This window comes from Manduca sexta, chromosome 17 (assembly GCF_014839805.1).
Source record: "Manduca sexta isolate Smith_Timp_Sample1 chromosome 17, JHU_Msex_v1.0, whole genome shotgun sequence".
NCBI classification, from domain to species: domain Eukaryota; kingdom Metazoa; phylum Arthropoda; class Insecta; order Lepidoptera; family Sphingidae; genus Manduca; species Manduca sexta.
Window position 1 is genome coordinate 2,026,636 of NC_051131.1, and position 18,570 is coordinate 2,045,205.

At 35.4% G+C, this 18,570-nt stretch overlaps 1 long non-coding RNA gene across 1 annotated transcript in view; it reads left to right on the top strand.

Moving 5' to 3' along the window:
• Positions 1 to 18,232, top strand: part of LOC115451017 — a 62,237-nt gene extending 44,005 nt beyond the window's left edge. Inside the window, exon 3 of the long non-coding RNA XR_003939333.2 lies at positions 17,669 to 18,232. This is a non-coding gene — a long non-coding RNA (uncharacterized LOC115451017). The remainder of the gene's footprint in view (positions 1 to 17,668) is intronic.
• The last annotated feature ends 338 nt before the right edge of the window (positions 18,233 to 18,570 follow it).

Consider the following 18,570-nt stretch of genomic DNA (forward strand, 5'->3'; position numbering starts at 1 on the left):
TGTTTCACATTGTTAAACTATACCCACTTGTCATTTGACATCTAGTATTCGCCAAACGAGTATAGCCAGATCATATTCGCAGTAAACGGCCGGTGGGACTGAGGCAAGTGCCGGCTAAATCCGCCACCTTATGTACAAGGGACGGCTGTTAAAATTTTATTGTCGTTTAATTTCATTGCGGATAGGGTTGTCGCGTTTAATTTTTTTAGTAAACAGTGAGTCAAAATGTTTTAAGAAAGTAAGGTTTAACAACAGTCATGCTTGTACCTTTGTATAGATAGAGAAAATAGCGTGAAGGTAAAATATTTAGCTTCTCTTGGAATATGAGCCCGGATTGTCTTCTTTAAATATTCATCAACTTTTGACGGTAATAAATGATGTTATTAAAATACCAAATTCTCTTATGTAAAAGATATACCTTTATAATATTTTCGTGACCCAAATATATAAAAAATAAAATCCTTTTTTAGACTACACCAGATTATCTTACCCTAGAAAGTACGTTGAATTTTCCTATCCAGTCGATATTTTACTATCAAGTGCCAGCCCTAACCCGTCCCATCAGGCGAGTTCGTCACCGACATTACCAGCTGAGTTATGATTGAGCCGCGACTTCGCTCGCATTACCGTATTTTGCGTCGATAAAAATCTCCCACTTTATATGTTTGTGTTGTGGGTGGAATTTATGCTGTAGTTCGGAATTTAATTTAGTATTCGATATTTTTATTATTTAACCCTGGACATAGTAATTGAATACAATAAATTCAGGGCCTCATAGTATGTAAGACATTGGGCTAAATTTAGTTTTGTCGACTTTTGTGTAGTCTACGGTGATGTATCTGGATTTGTCTATAACTTATTGATCGGATAACTGTGTTAATGATATTGATCTACAGAAATTAATTACATACTTTATCTTCTGTCTTTTAGATATGATTAGTTACATATGATTTATATATACCTTTTGTGAGTACCTTATCAATATAGCTATTCACAGTTTTAGAATATTTTACATTATTGGTAACACATTAACACATGACACAAAATACCAGCTTATCTACAAAATATCAGTAACAGTACTAACAAACAGAAAACCATTACATCGCCACTATAGTTATCGTTCAGCCAATCATCAGCTCTATAACACAATAAAAATAAACGCCTCATCAGACAAGTTCTTTCCATCAGCAAATCAACAGCTTAAGTTTTATGTCAACTGTATTAATGATCATTGACTTAAGACATAAAATGAAACGCACCTGTACATATTAAGTTTTATGTGTCGTCAAACCGCGGCTCGTTTTGGTCTTGAATGCTAGCACTAATGTTGGGAAGAAAAATTGGTTTAAATATTTTGATGGCAATTAAAAAACCGGGAACTTATTAAAAGTAATCTTTAATTAAATTAAAGATTTTAAAGACCGGCAACTCTATGCTTCCTGGTATTGTAGATGTTATTGAGCGGTAGTGATCACTTACCATCAATTGAACCGTATGCTCGTTTGCTTCCCATAACACAAAAGAAATTGCTGCACTGTTTACTCTGTGACATAAGACTATCATTTTGCTTGATTTCACTATAATATAACTTAGCCGTCAAGCAGTGTTAAAGTACTGTCGACTTCTGATTTGAAAGACGTTGTGGCCAGTGGTAGTAGCTAGGCAAAATTAAACAGTAGTTGTTTTTTTAATTTAATCACGTTGACCTAGGACTGCTACTTTTTTTTCTCATCTCATCTCATCAGCCTACAACTGTCCACTGCTGAACATAGGCCTCCCCTAGAGCGTGCCACGTTGCTCGGTCCTCCGCTCTCCTCATCCAGCGTCCACCGGCGCTCCTGCGAATGTCATCGGATCAGCGGTTTTTTTTATTGAGGTCTAATTTCTTATCGTCCCACAAACGTTTCCCATGAAATAAATTATAACTTGACAACATAATAGTAACATCATTGATTGTCAATTTTATCACTACAAACTTAGAATTAATTAGTTCATATTGTATTTTATCCTAGATATAAGTTTTATCTGATACCTAAATATCAGCTTTAATAGAAATCTACATTATCTTCTACTGATTAAGGTATTTATTAAAACAGCACAATGCAGCTCCATCATATTTTACTAAAGATTTTGGAGTACCCACAATCAACCACTAGGCTTGCTCTTTCGACTCTCGTCATCATGTTCACAAAAGAATCCCATATCAATCTGGCGGAGTCAAAATGCCCATCAATACAAGTATGATAAACAGACGAAGCGTGCGATATTAACGAGATGAATCAGTGGAGCGCGGCTGATGGACATGAATCTCAATTGTTCGCAAGCGACGGTGACAGCGCAGGGCAGTCAACTTTTACAACTTTTTCCTTTTGTACAGTTGTAAATCAGTCCGCGAAGATTAGTGCTAAGTGATGATAGTTCCCGATATTGAGATTGATTCTAGTGTGGGATTGTGGTTCAGGAGTTCAAATGTTTGTGCTGCTCGTGAGGGCGAGTCGATGTCATACGAGACGACCAACACTTTCTAAACTTAGAGCGTTTGTATACTTTGAAAATGACGTCACAAAGTTGTTTACCAGGTAGATCGTGTGTGTGGGAATCAGTCTTTATATCTGCTTTGTCTATTTCTGTCGTCGAGCAGCGTGCAGCAATGGGTCAATGTCTTATATCAAGGTGATGAGTGCAGAACTACCCAGCAAATATTGAAAGTTTTGGATGGCGTTGACTGACCAATGTTACTGTATATCAAGCGGCATGATTGTCATTCATTCGTACAAATCGAATAACTTACGTCACTCGTTGGTCAATATTATATTTGGACTGCAACGTAAATTATAAAATGCAATGCTATTTAAAACGACCACTTTTCTATTACTGGTGATTCAATTAAAAAGATTAATATGCAGTCCAAATAGCTGCTCAACTTGGCTATAAAGCCAAATATGAATAGATCATTTATTAGTTCCAACGTGTTTGTCATTTCCTTTAAATAATAGCTGATTCCAAAGATATATCTTCATTTCTGCAAAATGAATAACTAATGAATTGAGCAGTTTGCCAAATTTTAATTCGCTATTAACATTTGAAGATGACTTGTTTAATGGTTATCCATTTTCTGCTTTGCTGCATATATCGTGATCTAATTTGACGGATATTTAATGTTAATTTACTAAGAAAGTGGAGTGGAGTCCAGATAGAGTCCACTGACGAAAGCTGATTACTTCATAAATCGACACTATTACATCTCCTGTTTGAAACCGCATACACTCTGATCCACTGGGCGACTACCGTACAAGGTGTAAAAACCCGTCATAGTGGCCTACGTACGTGTGACGCATTCCGGGATCAGCCTGTGTATATCTGGTTCCAACAGGCCGGCATAATAATGTCGACTGTCGAGGGATTATCGTCTCTCATCAGTCGACATTCTATTGGAACCAACTCCACTTACCACCAGGGGCAGTGGGATCTCTTTGCTGAGCATGTACAAAAATATATATTGCTGGAACTATGCTACTTGTCGCAATTTTGTTTCGCTTATCGCACGCAACATGTTCGAGGATGTTTTTAAAAATATCCGGGTTTTTAAATCTTAATTCGTAAGCTGTGTCTTTGTTTAATAAATTACAAGTCAAAATGATATCACAAATGAATTGATCAAGTTAGGCTAGCTCAGAATAAATAACAACCTGGATGTAACAATAAATGACCAAACATGTCGAAAAATAACATCTTATTTCGACGTTTCCTTTACACAATCACTAATCAATGTCCAGATAAAAAAGACACGTCTCAATTTATTTTATAATTCGAGAAACTTCCAATTAATAAAGAAAATGTCGTGACATAGACTATGATTGATATTGAATTTATTTGTGTTAATATTATATCTACACTAGCTTTTGTCTGCGGCTCCGTCCGCGTGAAAAAGTTTTTCCAGGATAAATATAATGTAGCTTTTTATCAATGAAAAAAAAAATCAAAGTCGGTTTAGTAGTATTTGAGATTAGCGTGTTCAAACAAACAAACTCTTTAGATTTATATATTAGTATAGAGTATGATTGCTGCACATGACAAATCAAGGTGCACAACGCAGTTTGTACTTTATAATTTCGTAATCGATTTTAAAAGAACGAGAAGGTTCTGTTCGCCTTACAATATTATTTTATATTATGGACTTATGGTCATGTAAATTTATCAAGGTGAGTATTCTTGTCTCATCATTCAGACGTATTAAAAAGGAAACTAAGAAATGTCGCAGTAAGTATCACAAACTGTAGCAAACAAAACTGTTTTTCGTAAACCTGAAATTTGTCATCAGCAGTTTAGACCGTGACGTCACGATAGGTCAGTCGGTTTAAATCTTTGTCATCGCCATTCATGTCGTTTGACCAAGTTTAAACGAAATTAAATATTAATATATAATATTTAAATTCGTCGATCACTGATACATACATTGCAGTCGTCACGAGCGGTATGGCTGGACAATTTGTCCGTCGGTCTGATTTGTGTCGCGGTGGTAACTTGTCGCGCTGCGGCCCTGATCCGAGGATTACAGTCTATATCTGACAGATTCCTTGCATTGTTGCTGCTCATTTAGACCTAGCAATGTTTATGTATGCTATAGCTTTCCGAGATCCCGATCAAGAATGTAGCTATAGCACTATACATTGGCCGAATAAAATGTTGACCATATATAAAAGCAGGAAATCGTCTATCTATATATTTAAGTGTCTTCCATTCAAATTTACTCCACTGTTACATACAGCATAGCCTTACAAACATGCAAACATATTTAAAACATGATTAAGATTTATATCTAGTAGAAACTTATTATTGTCATGACTATTGCAAAATCATAGAGAAAAATAGAGTTTTGCGATATTATAATGAAGGTACCGTAAGAAGGAATACTTTCACTGAAAATGATGAAAGATAACATGTAAATTTTGGTTGTTATCATAGTATTAAAAAGTGTAGCAATGAGTGCATTATTAAATTCGAGTCATTGTTTTTCTCGTTCTAAAACGATTATTAATCGAGAATTAGTTTTTGCATGATATAACGATGGTGGAAAACCTTCAAACTTTTCCTCCTCAAGTTACCAATGCTCGCCTCTGAGCATCACATTGTTCATCAATTGTTACTCATTTTACTTTAATCCCAGCCCGAGATGGACATGCCTACCGTGCTGAGAATTCGCGGAGCTATAACAGTCTCATCCCAGCTCATTACCTGCACAATTTATGGGACGCTGTGACCGTGTGAGTGGTACGATGCGTATGCGCATTTTATGTAGATCCGATGCTTTCAATTTGCTTTAATGGATGCTGATATGAGACGCGCCGCGGGGAATCGATTGTTGGACGGGACGGAAATATGACACTGAGTTTCGGATTGATTTGGATATAGATTTGTATGAAAATTGTTGGTTAATGCAATTCTTAATGCGATCGACTGATTGGATTGTTACGTCTATGTTTGGTAGAAATGGCGAATCTGAGAAAGCTAATTGTATTACTCTAACGAGTCTGTGTTTATTTCTATTCATTATTAGAAACGAGCAAGTGGTTTATTTAATGTTAGGATAATTATTTCAAAGCAGGGTTTGGTTTGTGCGTTCCAAGTTAAATAATATAAATTCTGTATAGTCATGTAATTTTTTTTTGGAAACTTGAAAATATATCAAAAGAATAGACAGGTTTTTCCTTCAAGTTTAGTGATAACAGTAGACATTGTTCACTAAATGAAAACTTTCCAATATTCCATACATCTTGGTGGCAGAAGTTGATAAAGTGGTTATACTTTAGATTCTTGATGCGAGACCCACCTTAGTAAACGATGTCCTATTATGGGATCAAGTTAAAGAGCACCACAAAAAGTACCTGAATCGCGAGATCGTGAGTGTGAAATCAGTGCTTATTAGCCTCACCGACAGCATCCATCATAATTTCGCCGCTTGCCATCGTTTTTCCCACATCATCCTTAACACGAAGTAATAAGGTTGATTTTACCTCATCTCATTTTGAAGCTAAAGTGGTTATGCGTAGGCATTAGAGTAGGCTGTAGATAGGTAATTCCTTTGCATTTAAACTACTCGGTGTTTGTTTTTGTCCAATTTTATTGAGAATGTAGACAGTTATTGTTTCAAACGTCTATTTGTTATATATTTAATATCGATATTTCAGATTACCTCGTGTTCTGAAATGTTATGTTTATTGTAGTTATTTTGTCAGTCAAGCTGGACTGTTCTCTTACACAATCGGTCATGGGAATTATAGCCCAACTTATAACTTGACTTTCATTAAGTTGCTCAGTCGCGTATTGATAACTCATCAATAATTTGATCCAGAATCAACCTGTGTAGATAGTAAGATGATATAATAATTAATGTAAGGAAATAATTATGTTTTAATATTATAAGTTTTATACAATTACAGATTGTCTATACACCCACATTCTCATGCTTATATCACCCAAAGTTGAGAGAATGTCTACATTATAATATAAAGTTTAAATAAATAAATAATTATTAGTGAGAAAAACTCTCCTGGTCGTTAAATTTGTACCTTATTTAAGTGACCATAAGTGCCTTGTAGTCATTGTTAGAGCAAACTTAACAAAGAAAGATTGAATAGAACGACATCTACACAATCTACTGAAGACCTGTAGACAAGGTATAAAGCTTGTAGTAAGATGGGACAGATTTAAAATTCTATTACCTATTTTTTTCTTTGCTTGATAGTTTCTATTCACAAGTTAGGCACAAACTCATCGCCTGTCACGTCTGCATGTATATTCAGTGCGTAGAACAGGTCGGCTGGGTGTGAAAGTCGCTGATGTCGAGCCAGGATCCCTGCACCAATCTGTTACAGCAATTTCACTTCACATTGTAGCGTATAGACTAGTTTCTGCTCGCAGCGTCTCCCGGGTTGAGGTCTGATAGATAATATGTGGGTCTCAGAAATAATGTACTAAGTGTAATATTTTTTTAGAAGGAATAATTACAAGCAATGGCGCGTTCAAACAAATGAAAAGATTTACCTAATTTTCACGTTAATATACGGATAAAAAATAATTAAATTAACAGGTTTCCCAAAAAACAGTAGCCTTGATAATCGAACTTGCACTCACGGTTAATTACGCTATCTCATCATCCACCTAATTACGGATTTAAATTAAGCCCACTTTATAAAACTAGTTGGTTTTGTCACGCTGTTCGAGGGCCAATCACGCGGAGTGCTTGACGTGTCAAAACACTGGCCATTACCTGAACACGAGTGTTGGTGACGTGACGAGTGCCTGTTGCCTACCTATTACGTGATAATAGTTACGTAGCAATGCCTAATATTGAACTGGAAATATTTGTAGGTGAGCTTTGTTGGGTTCGTGGTAGTGTTCTTGGTTCGATGTTCAGGTCAATTTTGTATAGGTTAGGATAAGACTGCCCATGAAATTAAACATGTCCGATATCGTGGTAGATCCAGTACCTATTTCGAAGGAAGGAAATAACTGCCAACTGTGATAACACACATTTCATCGATTTTGTCACGCTCGCCGAGGTATATTCAACATCCTTACAGATAATTCTATCCATACCTTCCCAGCTAAAAATAATAATTTTAATAAGTCCGTAGCCTGGAGCATTTAATATCACGGAAAATCAACTTCAAATCTCCACTTCCCTTTGTCCTTTCCACATATCTGACATCTAGCCTATATAAACGTAATTTTTATTTACAAACAACTGCACACAGTAATGTCGTTTATCAAACTTCAATCTTCATAACAACACATAAGTTGCGGATAAGAATTATGTCAAGGTCCATTACAGCGCCAGTTTGTGAGACGTGAGTCCCTCGGTGTTGCGAGTCCATTGCGCCTCATATTTACGATCGGCCATTATGTTTTATGGACGGCCGTCGTTGGAACCAAAAGTGGAGCGGGACAAAATAAGCTTTTATGTTATCCGTCATGGTATCACTGATAACTTGGAATGTAAGATGTCTGAAGGATGTTTTGTTAGTTTTGATCTTGACTTGGCTTAGAAGCTTTTCTGGAATAAGTTAACATTATAAATAAGATTATGGTACAGTTCAGCTTTCCATTAGTAAGAAAATTTTCGATATATTTTCAGTAGTTCCAAAGACCTTCAGATTCATTTAAAATCTTTAGTAATAATATTTAGATTTATACAACTATTTTTTGTGGCTGACTTCAGTAAAAAGGGCCGTCAAGATATGGCGTCAATGTCACTATAGTTCATATACTTGATTTCATTGTATCAACTATTAAAGACAGTGTACCACTTATTTATTGTAAAGAAATTACATTATAATACAAAATAGATGAAAGCTTACAAATACGATCTCGCAAAGACAAGTACCTGTCATGAACAGCTTAGAGTTCTGCCTACACCCGATACTTCATCCTTTCCACGCTACATAATATAATTAAATATGAAATTATGACTTCGTGTTACTATCGATCGAGTGTCCGTGGATTTATATAGATACAACACGCGACCGTCGCTAGACAACAAAACTAGAAACTAAAATATATAGTTTTGCTTTGTTGACCTCTGCCTGGCATGCTTTGCGTTGTCATTTTATTCTCTTATGCGATTGGAGTATACATCGAAACATCTACAATGATATCTACTTTTAATACCTACTGAATGACAACGCATTGGATATATTATTATTTACATACATATATAGTATCACGCTTCAATCACATAGGGGTAGGCAGAGGCTATGGATTGCCACTTCCTCCACTCCCGTTTTCTCCACCTTCATCAATCTTTTCATGCATTCCCGTCGGTTTAGGGTACTTTTGACCAGTTTTACTAAGAATGTTCGAAGGTTCGGTGCGGCTCTTCCATCCACATTCGCTATTAATCTTCTCTGTCAGTCTCCTATCATCCTTTCTAAATGCCCCAAACACCTAATATTATTATTTGATTTTCATTATTCATTTAGAATACTACCTTCGTCCCAGAAAATACAGTGCACTTTAGCAGGTTAGACAAGTTGATGGTATCACCCATCATACAATAAGTAAACAAAATATGTACTTAAAATTTAATATTTCATCGTGTCAGTTCGTTTTGATATATATTTAATGAAGCAAATGATGAAGTGATCACTCAAATTAATCAGTGAGGACACGCGACATCTTAATTAAAGCTTTTATTAATAAACTTCGTTGGACTGAATAAACTGCACGTTTTTAACGAAACGTTGTGACGTGGACAGGGGATTTATAGGGGACGACTTTTGTCGTATAGTAAGGAATTAATCGTCGCGCTAAAGGACACAAATCTACCTAATTAATGTGAGAGAAAGGTGAAAGAGGTAGTCATATAAGTTGTTAATAAGATCTAGCAATATATTGAACTGGTTTCAATGGCCTGACGCAATTTCTTCAAAATAAAAAAAACGACATAATCGTATCCAAAATAAGAGTGGCACTGCGTAAGCGGTCACTATACATAAGATATAAAACAAGATATAGCGAGGGTTTAAAGATGGAAATTCCTTGCCATCAGATTCCACTTCTAGTAAACCAAATAAGTGTGTCATAAAATTATCAAGCATTTTCCTACTACGCCTTTCTCTGAACGATATCAATAATTTTATGTTAGAACGAGGAAGGTAAATGAACGCACTAACGTATAAGGCTTAGGGATTTACCTATGACTAAGTTGATTTTAAACATAAATATTAAGTAGCTAATTTATTGAGATTTCTAAAAACTTGGCGTCTGTTTAATGAAATGTATTCTAGATATTATCTCATAAACGAATATCGAGTGAACATAATTAAAAATTTCACAACATTTCGTCCAAGTGAACACACTGTATCGGACATTCTAAAACATTCTACCGCCCTGACTTCCATAACAAGTGACATCTCTATTCCATCGACATACAGCACATAATCGTATGGCAGTCGTGTCGTACACTATAAATGCATGTATATCAATATCCGCCAATATCCAGGTAATGAGAGGTCGGTAATTAAATGTCGTCTGTCAAAGCCGTCGCCGCGTCAAATTATGTATGAATTCAAAATGGCGGCCGGTGACGTCACGCTGGCCTGCTTACTAAGGATACGCTTTTATTTTACACGAATAGTATGCGATGACAGTTTTGTTTTTAAAAAGGTATTGTGGCGTTTATTGATCGCTCTTTGAAGTTGCAGTTATGAATTTACTCGAGAACTGTGTTCTTTATTGACAAATGCGACGGCTTAGTGGAGAGTGGTATGGTCAGATGAGTCTGAAGGACGCTGATTCGATCTTGTTACTTGAAAGAAAATTTTAATTTATTTATTAGAAGCCTGTGCTTTGTATAATATGACGTCATATTGCATAATGCTATCAATATCATGGATAATAATTATAGCATTAGGATGTCGTTTGATTTGTAACGCGTTATGACTATTCTAATATAGTAAAAAGGAAACGAAAGAGATTTTATGATTTCAAATATTCATTTTGTTAAAGATATTAATTTCGGGGATTTATACTTTTATAAATATTTGAATATTAAATCATGTATGCATTTTATACCTACTCTATAAATTCTGTCATACTTTTACGGTATACTTCATTTAGAAAGTATATAATATATTATATAGCCCTTTGGTATACGTACTGTCTAGTCCTATGCAATAATAGTCTAAGGAATTTAAAAAAAAAAAAACTTGGAATTTGAATATAGAACTATTTAAAAATTACATTTATTTAAATTTCGAACAGAGTTTGACACGTGACGTTTAACTCTTGAATATCATTTCAAGCTCTATTTACCGCTGTACGTACGAATTAAACCGAGTGTACCGGTAATTGTGAAGGTTCTCATGCGATGCACCGTTCACAAATCACTCACCGCTGCGCGCATAACTCAGAGTGGCGCGTCACTTTTGACAGATTTATGACATTTCTTTCACAATTCACGCATTATGGAAAGTCGACACCAGGGGCGTCGCTTGTTCAACTTGAGCCGTTTGAGCCGTTGATTTAAGACTTTCGGGTTGAGTTTTTTTTTTTAATTTGCGTTCAGATTTTCTTTATGCTAAATTTTGTGTGACGGTTTATTATGTTGACAGATGTTGCAAACCATTATCAGTTACACGTTTTTTATTTCATATTATATTTTAGATACTGATGTGTTCGTCTCCTAATTAATAAAAAAAATACACTTTTAATTCTTTTAATTTATAGTCTGTCACATGGCGTTCTACGTAATTACTATTCGCGTCAAAAGCATTTTAAACTTTATTTATCTCTTTATAACACTGAAATTACCAAAAATAATAATACCCAGAAGTATTAAATGTTTAATTAGTGCCGCTCGCCCCCGCGCGCTCCCCGTTCCCCCTCCCGCGCCCCCAGCGGTCAGAAACAATTGGGGCGTCCGTCATAAATCACACAAAAATAGTAGATAATAATTAAATGCAGTATGACAAGTGGGATTTATGGGTCAATAAATATGTCACGCTGGGGCCTGTTTGGCGATACGGATGGTTAATGACGTCACCGTAATGACGGACGGGTCACGGAAGCCCAGCGGTGGGACCGATCTGATAGGGAAATTATAATGTTTTGTTAAAGTTGTTTTTGTATGAGTTTTGGTATCTTTCAAGGTTTTTGATTTGGAGGTCGTGTATCCGTTATTGAAAAGTACATAATGATATAAATTTCCCAAAGTATTTTGATGTCTTTATAATTTAACTTTATCTGAAAACCTTACACTTAAATATAACAAACAGTAATTCGTCCGTCCGTACCTTTCTTGAATAGACAAAAGATAGTATCAAAAGAAGGACAAAAATACGCAACAATTTGCACAACATAAACAATACATATCCCGGAACGTTTAGGACAAAGTGCCCTTTCCGAGAATCGAACTTTCTCTCACGCTGCGTTGATTATAATAACAACTGACGACTACCAAATCGAATGTGTTTAACTAATATTGAAGACAAAGTCAAATATTTAGTTTTTCTTTTGTCAGAATTAAGAACTATAGAAATATTTCGCCTGTTGTCAAAAGGGTAGGCAGAAGTGTAACTTGTAAAGATATTATCAACAGCTTATAGAGCGAAATACTTCGTCTGAGCTAAAAATAAATCTATTGTCATATTAGGCGCATTTTTCATTCCTGACCAAGGAATAATTATTAAAAATACTTAATTGGTCGACCTGGGAATCGAACACCTGATGTCAGATCTCAAATCTACGCAATCGCCAGACCAGTAACACAAATATAAACATGTCATGTTAAAATTAATAATTTATCAAAAAAAATACCAAATGTCATCGAGTGTTTTGATTTATTGGTAAGATGTTGTGTTGCATAATATTATGGCATCTTGCATTTAGTTAATTATTAAAAAACGAGAAATAAATCAACACGTCATTAAAAATATTGGAATTTCCAATTTCATCAACAGCTGTCTAAGATTTATGCACATTCAAAATAACGACTAATAAGGTAACGTTGTTTTGTAGAGGTTAATCACTAGAACAATAAAACGATTCCAATAATTATTTTAATTATTTTATATTCATAATCATCATTAACATGAAATCAACTGGTGAACGTAGGCCTTTCGTTTTCACTTGATTACTTTTATACAGTGTGTATCCATAACCTGTGATCTTTAGGGATTCAAGAATTGCCGGAATTAGTTTCACAAACTTACAAATAACATTTGTAAAGATGGTTGACACTATTGCTAATATGAGTCATTGTTTGCATACAACCGTTATCTAATATGGAGTCTTGCATATCGTCTAACTATAACAAATTAAATGCGAATATTATTCACATTTCAACAGATACTTATAATCGCCATTCATCTAGATTTACATATTAAATCTAAGGCATGTCGCGCATGAACTGCTATCGTGGTGCGCAATCGCAGCATACTCCTTACAAGAGCTTTGTTGTATAGTTAAACACGTGACTAACATAGAGAAGCGATGTCGACAATTCTTTATGTTAAAATTTTAAGTATACTGTAGGATTTTCTTTATTTTGATTGCTTTGAATGACGAGACGAGCTTGCCGTTCGCCTAATGGTAAGCGATACGACTGTTCATAAACAGTAGAAACACCATCCCAAGTCTAACACCTTGAATTACAAAGTATTGTTTGGTATTCCACTGCGCTCGCCATCCTCAGACGTGAGATTTATTATGGGCAGTAGTAGTTACACTGGCTACACTTTTCTTCACACTGCTACTAGGCGCCAGAAATAGACATGCGGTGATTACCCAGGCGGATTCTCACATGTAAGATACCTACCAACAGTCAATAATAAACACATTTTTGATGATTTTCGATATCAACGAGGATTTTTTTACCATGTCTGACTGTAAGATGTAAGCTACGATTCCACAGTGACTACAGCCAATCGCTAGATCTAATGGCAGTAGCGCATGTGCGTGAATCCTGATGCGTCCGCGTCGAAGGGTGGTTCGTTATCATCTGCTGGCCTCGCATCCCGACATAAATCTATCACATGAAAAGAATTAAAACATTCCCCATTGTAGACTGGTGAATAAATCTTGGCGATATCTTTGTGAGGGACGCTAGACGCCCGCGGCTCCTGCGTCGCACGACGATATTTTACAAGTTTTGACAGCCGATATGGCTTTCGTATAAGGCACCTGCCCACTGCGCAGTGACGCTCCACTTCTGACACGCTTTGGAAAAATTCTATTTTGGTTTAATTTCGATTGTAGTCATGTCATTGTAGCATGTTTAATGGTACCGGTGCAAATTTCAAGTCATGCAATTTACATATTTTTTTATCTTGTCTCTAAATAAGAAGTTCCATAACGGATGTGATGCGGAATCATGACTTAGAATGTCGAAACACATGTATACAAATATCAGATCAGCATAGCCTTCCGTATTTTTTTTACGAAACACAACTTTATTTTTATGGACTTTAGTTTTATGTGCGATTACCGATGGACATTTAACACACTTGCAGAAAGCTGATGAAACCACTATTTTTCTTTCCACAATCAAGAAATTTCGTATCATGTTATTACTATCAAATTATCAGTCAAATGTCATGTATACAAAATAAACAGTAAGCTAGAATTTGTATACGAATAAGGAACTTCGAAATATAATCTGTTTGTTTTCGCGACAAAACATAACGATTAGCAAATATATTTGTTGCATACTTTATGTACAAATGCTAATTTGACATTATACATTAACCAAACACTAGAAGTTAGCTCAGACTAAATTGAATATAAATTTGCACGTGTTAGTTTGTCTTAGCAGCAACGGAATAGGTAATGTTTTAACTTGATTTTTTGCGTAGACCTCAGGGCCCCAGTGAAACATACACTAATTTTGATTCCCGAAAATTCTCATTTCCTGTAGACTTGTATTAACATTGCACCTAATCAATGACCCAGAACTTTAAAAAGAATAAATGATATTTATTTCAATTAAAAGGTTTTGTCATGTCATACGAGCTTAGGACGAACATATTATTAACTCTTTTTGTACCTTGCTGTTTTTACCAAATATTATTTCTAATTTTCATGAATAAATTTGGGTCTATTATGGCTGCAGGTTCGCCCCAAAATCCCCATCACATCATGAGTATAATAGTGTGAACATAATATTATGTATTGTATGTATATCGTTGACATTAAGGAATGCAATTATATACCAAATATACACTAGAATAATATTGGAAATTCCGACGTCCGTTTACGATCAATTAATACCCACTTCAAATCATATAATTTTAATCAAAGTCAAAGAAACAGAACAAAACGTTCTCTGTCAGACCACTTAATAAATTGTCTGCAGCTTGTAAGGAAAGAAAAAAAAGGGTAAATCGAGCAACCAATAACACTATACTACACAGTTTATGGTGATGCCCTTGAAGTTTATCAAGGCGACGATTCTTTATTAACACAATAAAAGTGGAAACATACAGGGCGGTTTTCTGTCGACGCGCCCGCTCGTAAACGCGCCCGGCCGCCGATATGTCCCGTCATTCGCCCGCTCGCATTTTTCTCGCACAGTTACGTATGAATTTACTGTATCATAAAAGTTTAGTGTATGACAGGAGCTGATAGTTATTCCGAGATGGTAATGTGCAGTCGATATGGTTTCGTTAATTGCCGCCTTAGTCGGCGTGTGGGTATTTATTAAAAAAGTACCAGCGGTTTATGTGGACGTGACATATGTTTATGTAAACAGTGGTTTTATGTATATCTTGTTTGTAAGTGCTGTGTACTTCTGTACGAAATGCAATTTCTTTTTATGCGAATTACTTCAACTTGAAAGGTCATATTCTTCACTCATTCCATACGAAACAAAGAAAAAAATACGAAATTATTATTTTTTTACAGAGTTACCTTTAAATTATTTTATTAATCATGCCAAATTTTACCTAAAATAGTAAATTTGTTGTTGAACTATGACATTATAAGCCGTAGGTTTATAATAGTTACCAATTAACAGAAGCTATACGCGTCTCAAGGCATTTGCGATATAATCGTGTGGCGGTTGCATCGCTCATTTAATTCCAGTCCGGCAAATAACCAATGCGAATAAATTGCCTGACAAACGTTGATAATAAACATAATATTTTTTGTCGTCTGATGAATCTTGGCGCATATCTCACGCGTTCCATACAAGTGTTATGGAAACATATAAATTACTGTCATAAATCATGCAGCGCCTACGTGAAAACTCAATTACTACATACATGCATCACAATGCAAGGTTACTCATAGGTTGCAGGTGAGCGTCGGTGAAAAATTGTTATAAATTGCAATCGCCTTGATCGCTTTGAAAAATTAATTGACTTATAAATGGAATTTCTGTAGTTATGTACGAGATTATGTAGGAGACTAATTCATATGCTGAGATGTTTGATTGATTTATTATACCTTGTATTAGACGGATTTAATGTCTTAGAATATTGAATTAATCGATTAAGCCAGGTTGAGTAGTTCTGAGACGGTAAAACCAAGTTTCGCCACAAATAATTATTTAATTTTGTCTGAAAGGATTTTGCTTAAGTTTATGACATTATAATCAGGCTTTTACTGCAAAGATAGCGTCTCGACACATCTCATATGTCATCAAAATAATGGTTTCCAACCGAAACGATCAAATTAATAATGTAATTTTATGTCGTTGCCCAAACACTGTCGCGGCTATTGTAATAAAATTTAACAACAGAAATATTAATATATTCAAAACACTTTAAGACGCTATCATTTCAAGATACCGCATAACAAACTAAATTTAACTCGTAAAAAATTAATGTTTCCAGATTATTATTTGAAAAGTGAACACGATCGTTTTATTAGTGGCGGGCGAGGTCGACGCGCTCGCAACTCGCGCCCGTGTGTTTCCAACTATTAGCGTGACTGATTTACAAGCCTTTAGCGTTGTCCGTCCGTGTGTCCCGTTTGAAGTCGCCCGGTGAGCCACCGGCCCAATAATCGTTAAGACAAGACGCGTTAATTTTTTTGTTAAAGATTGAAAAAAATATACACTCCCCGCATTATGGAGTTTAAATTGGTTTATGGTATCGACGTATTGAGATCGCCGTTTGGAAAAGTGGTTTTTTGACGTTTTTAATTATTGTTTTAAGTTGATCGCTCGTTACGTATCGCGTCGCGTTCGGTTAGTGTAATCGCGTCGTGTAATGGAGGAGGCAGCCTCCGAGTTATCGTTGTGGGTAAGAGCTTGATTTAATATTAATCGCAAGTATGTTTCAGCCGCGCTTCGTTTTTTATGTAAACCGATCGGACGTATCACAGACAATCATTTATCGTATTGATGGTATTCCTTTCACGTCACACGGTATAATAAAATTGAAGGAAAAAAATCATAAACAATTTTGTCCTTACCGGAGACCATAAAGCAGTCCGCCCACAGCGCATCCGAGCATCAACTTATTGTCAATGTTCTTGTTATAAACAAAACAATATTAATCAAAAAACGTACAGACTTTATCGGAACGATGTCCGTCATAAATCGGGCTTGCTATCACCGCATCGCACGTCAATGTATCACATTACGACATTGTGTGTTTGATATCGAATTTATTACAAGGGGGTTATTCGAATCACTCGAAACACGTCACCCGGCGACGCTTGGCTCTCATAAATTCTGTGACATATCGTCCGAGTTCTGAGATTTTTCTTTATAATAAACCACGGGTGTTTGCCGTCACTATAATCCTTAATACTGTGATATAGGGCCGATTTCAAGTTATACGGCCGCAGATACAACATTGTTTCCGATATCTTGCCGTGTCTTGCCTCATATTAATGACGGTTGGTTTTTTTAATTTATTGAATATGGTTTTTTTAAGTACATTTCAGTGTTTCACCGTCGGATTCCTTGTTAGTCATTGGTTACGAGAACTCATCGGTGTCGAAGAGAGAAAAATTCCGATTAGTATTTGTGATCGACGCGAGTTTGTGGTCTATGGTGCCGCTTTCCAAATCAATTTAACGTTGACGAACATTTTATTATTGAATCAAGTCAAATGTTGTATGTATACATATTAATTTATATATTTGTATGGTAAATATTTGTTTATTTACCAACAGATTTCCGTTAAAAGGTTTCTTTTAAAATTGATTTTGTTTTCAGATGAGAGCGAGTGAGTCAGCTGCACGGTGGAGCGACTAGAGATGCGCTCCAAGCAGCAGCCGCGACCGTCCTACCGTTGGCTCAACACTAATGAAAACGGTTAGTAATGTCATTCATTATATTTTTATAAGAACTGAACATACACGGAATATTCATTTAAATAATTATTAGAAAATACAGGCTTATGTTTGCACGCGTTATAACCTATGTTGCGTATCGCAAAGAATAGTAAAAATCTATTTTGAAAATTAAAATTTATTAAAAAAAAAATATAAATTGCAAGTCGTATTGCAGTATCTTATATAGGTAAACATTTTGATTGAACACTTCTGTTAAATCTTTTATCCAGCTACGTTACAGTAAAACCAGCAATAAAATTACGATTACAAACACAATCGAACATTTACCCTTAACATATCAATTCTCACCCCTTCATTCTATAAATGCAATTTTAAGCATAAAAAAACAATAAATTTCCCTTTAACAATCACCCATTGTATTAAGGTTCAAAATCGTTACATTTAATAAAAGAGAGCAACACCGTGAAGTGACAGCGTTGAATATTCAACTAAATCTATATATATAAAAATGAATTGCTGTTCGTTAGTCTCGCTAAAACTCGAGAACGGCTGAACGGATTTATCTTATCTTGGTCTTGAATTATTCGTGGAGGTCTAGGGAAGATTTAAAAGGTGAGAAAAATTCGAATAATTGCCGGGAAAATCCTCAAAACAGCATTTTTCTATTTCCCATACAAACGTTTTCTAAATAAAATGGAGAGTCAATTTGTAATTTATTACCGCTGCATAAAGTTCAAATTCGCGTGCGCGTTGGAGGATCTAATATCGCGTTCTGAAACTCAACAAAAGTGAAAGTGAATCGCGAACGCGACAAAATTGCAT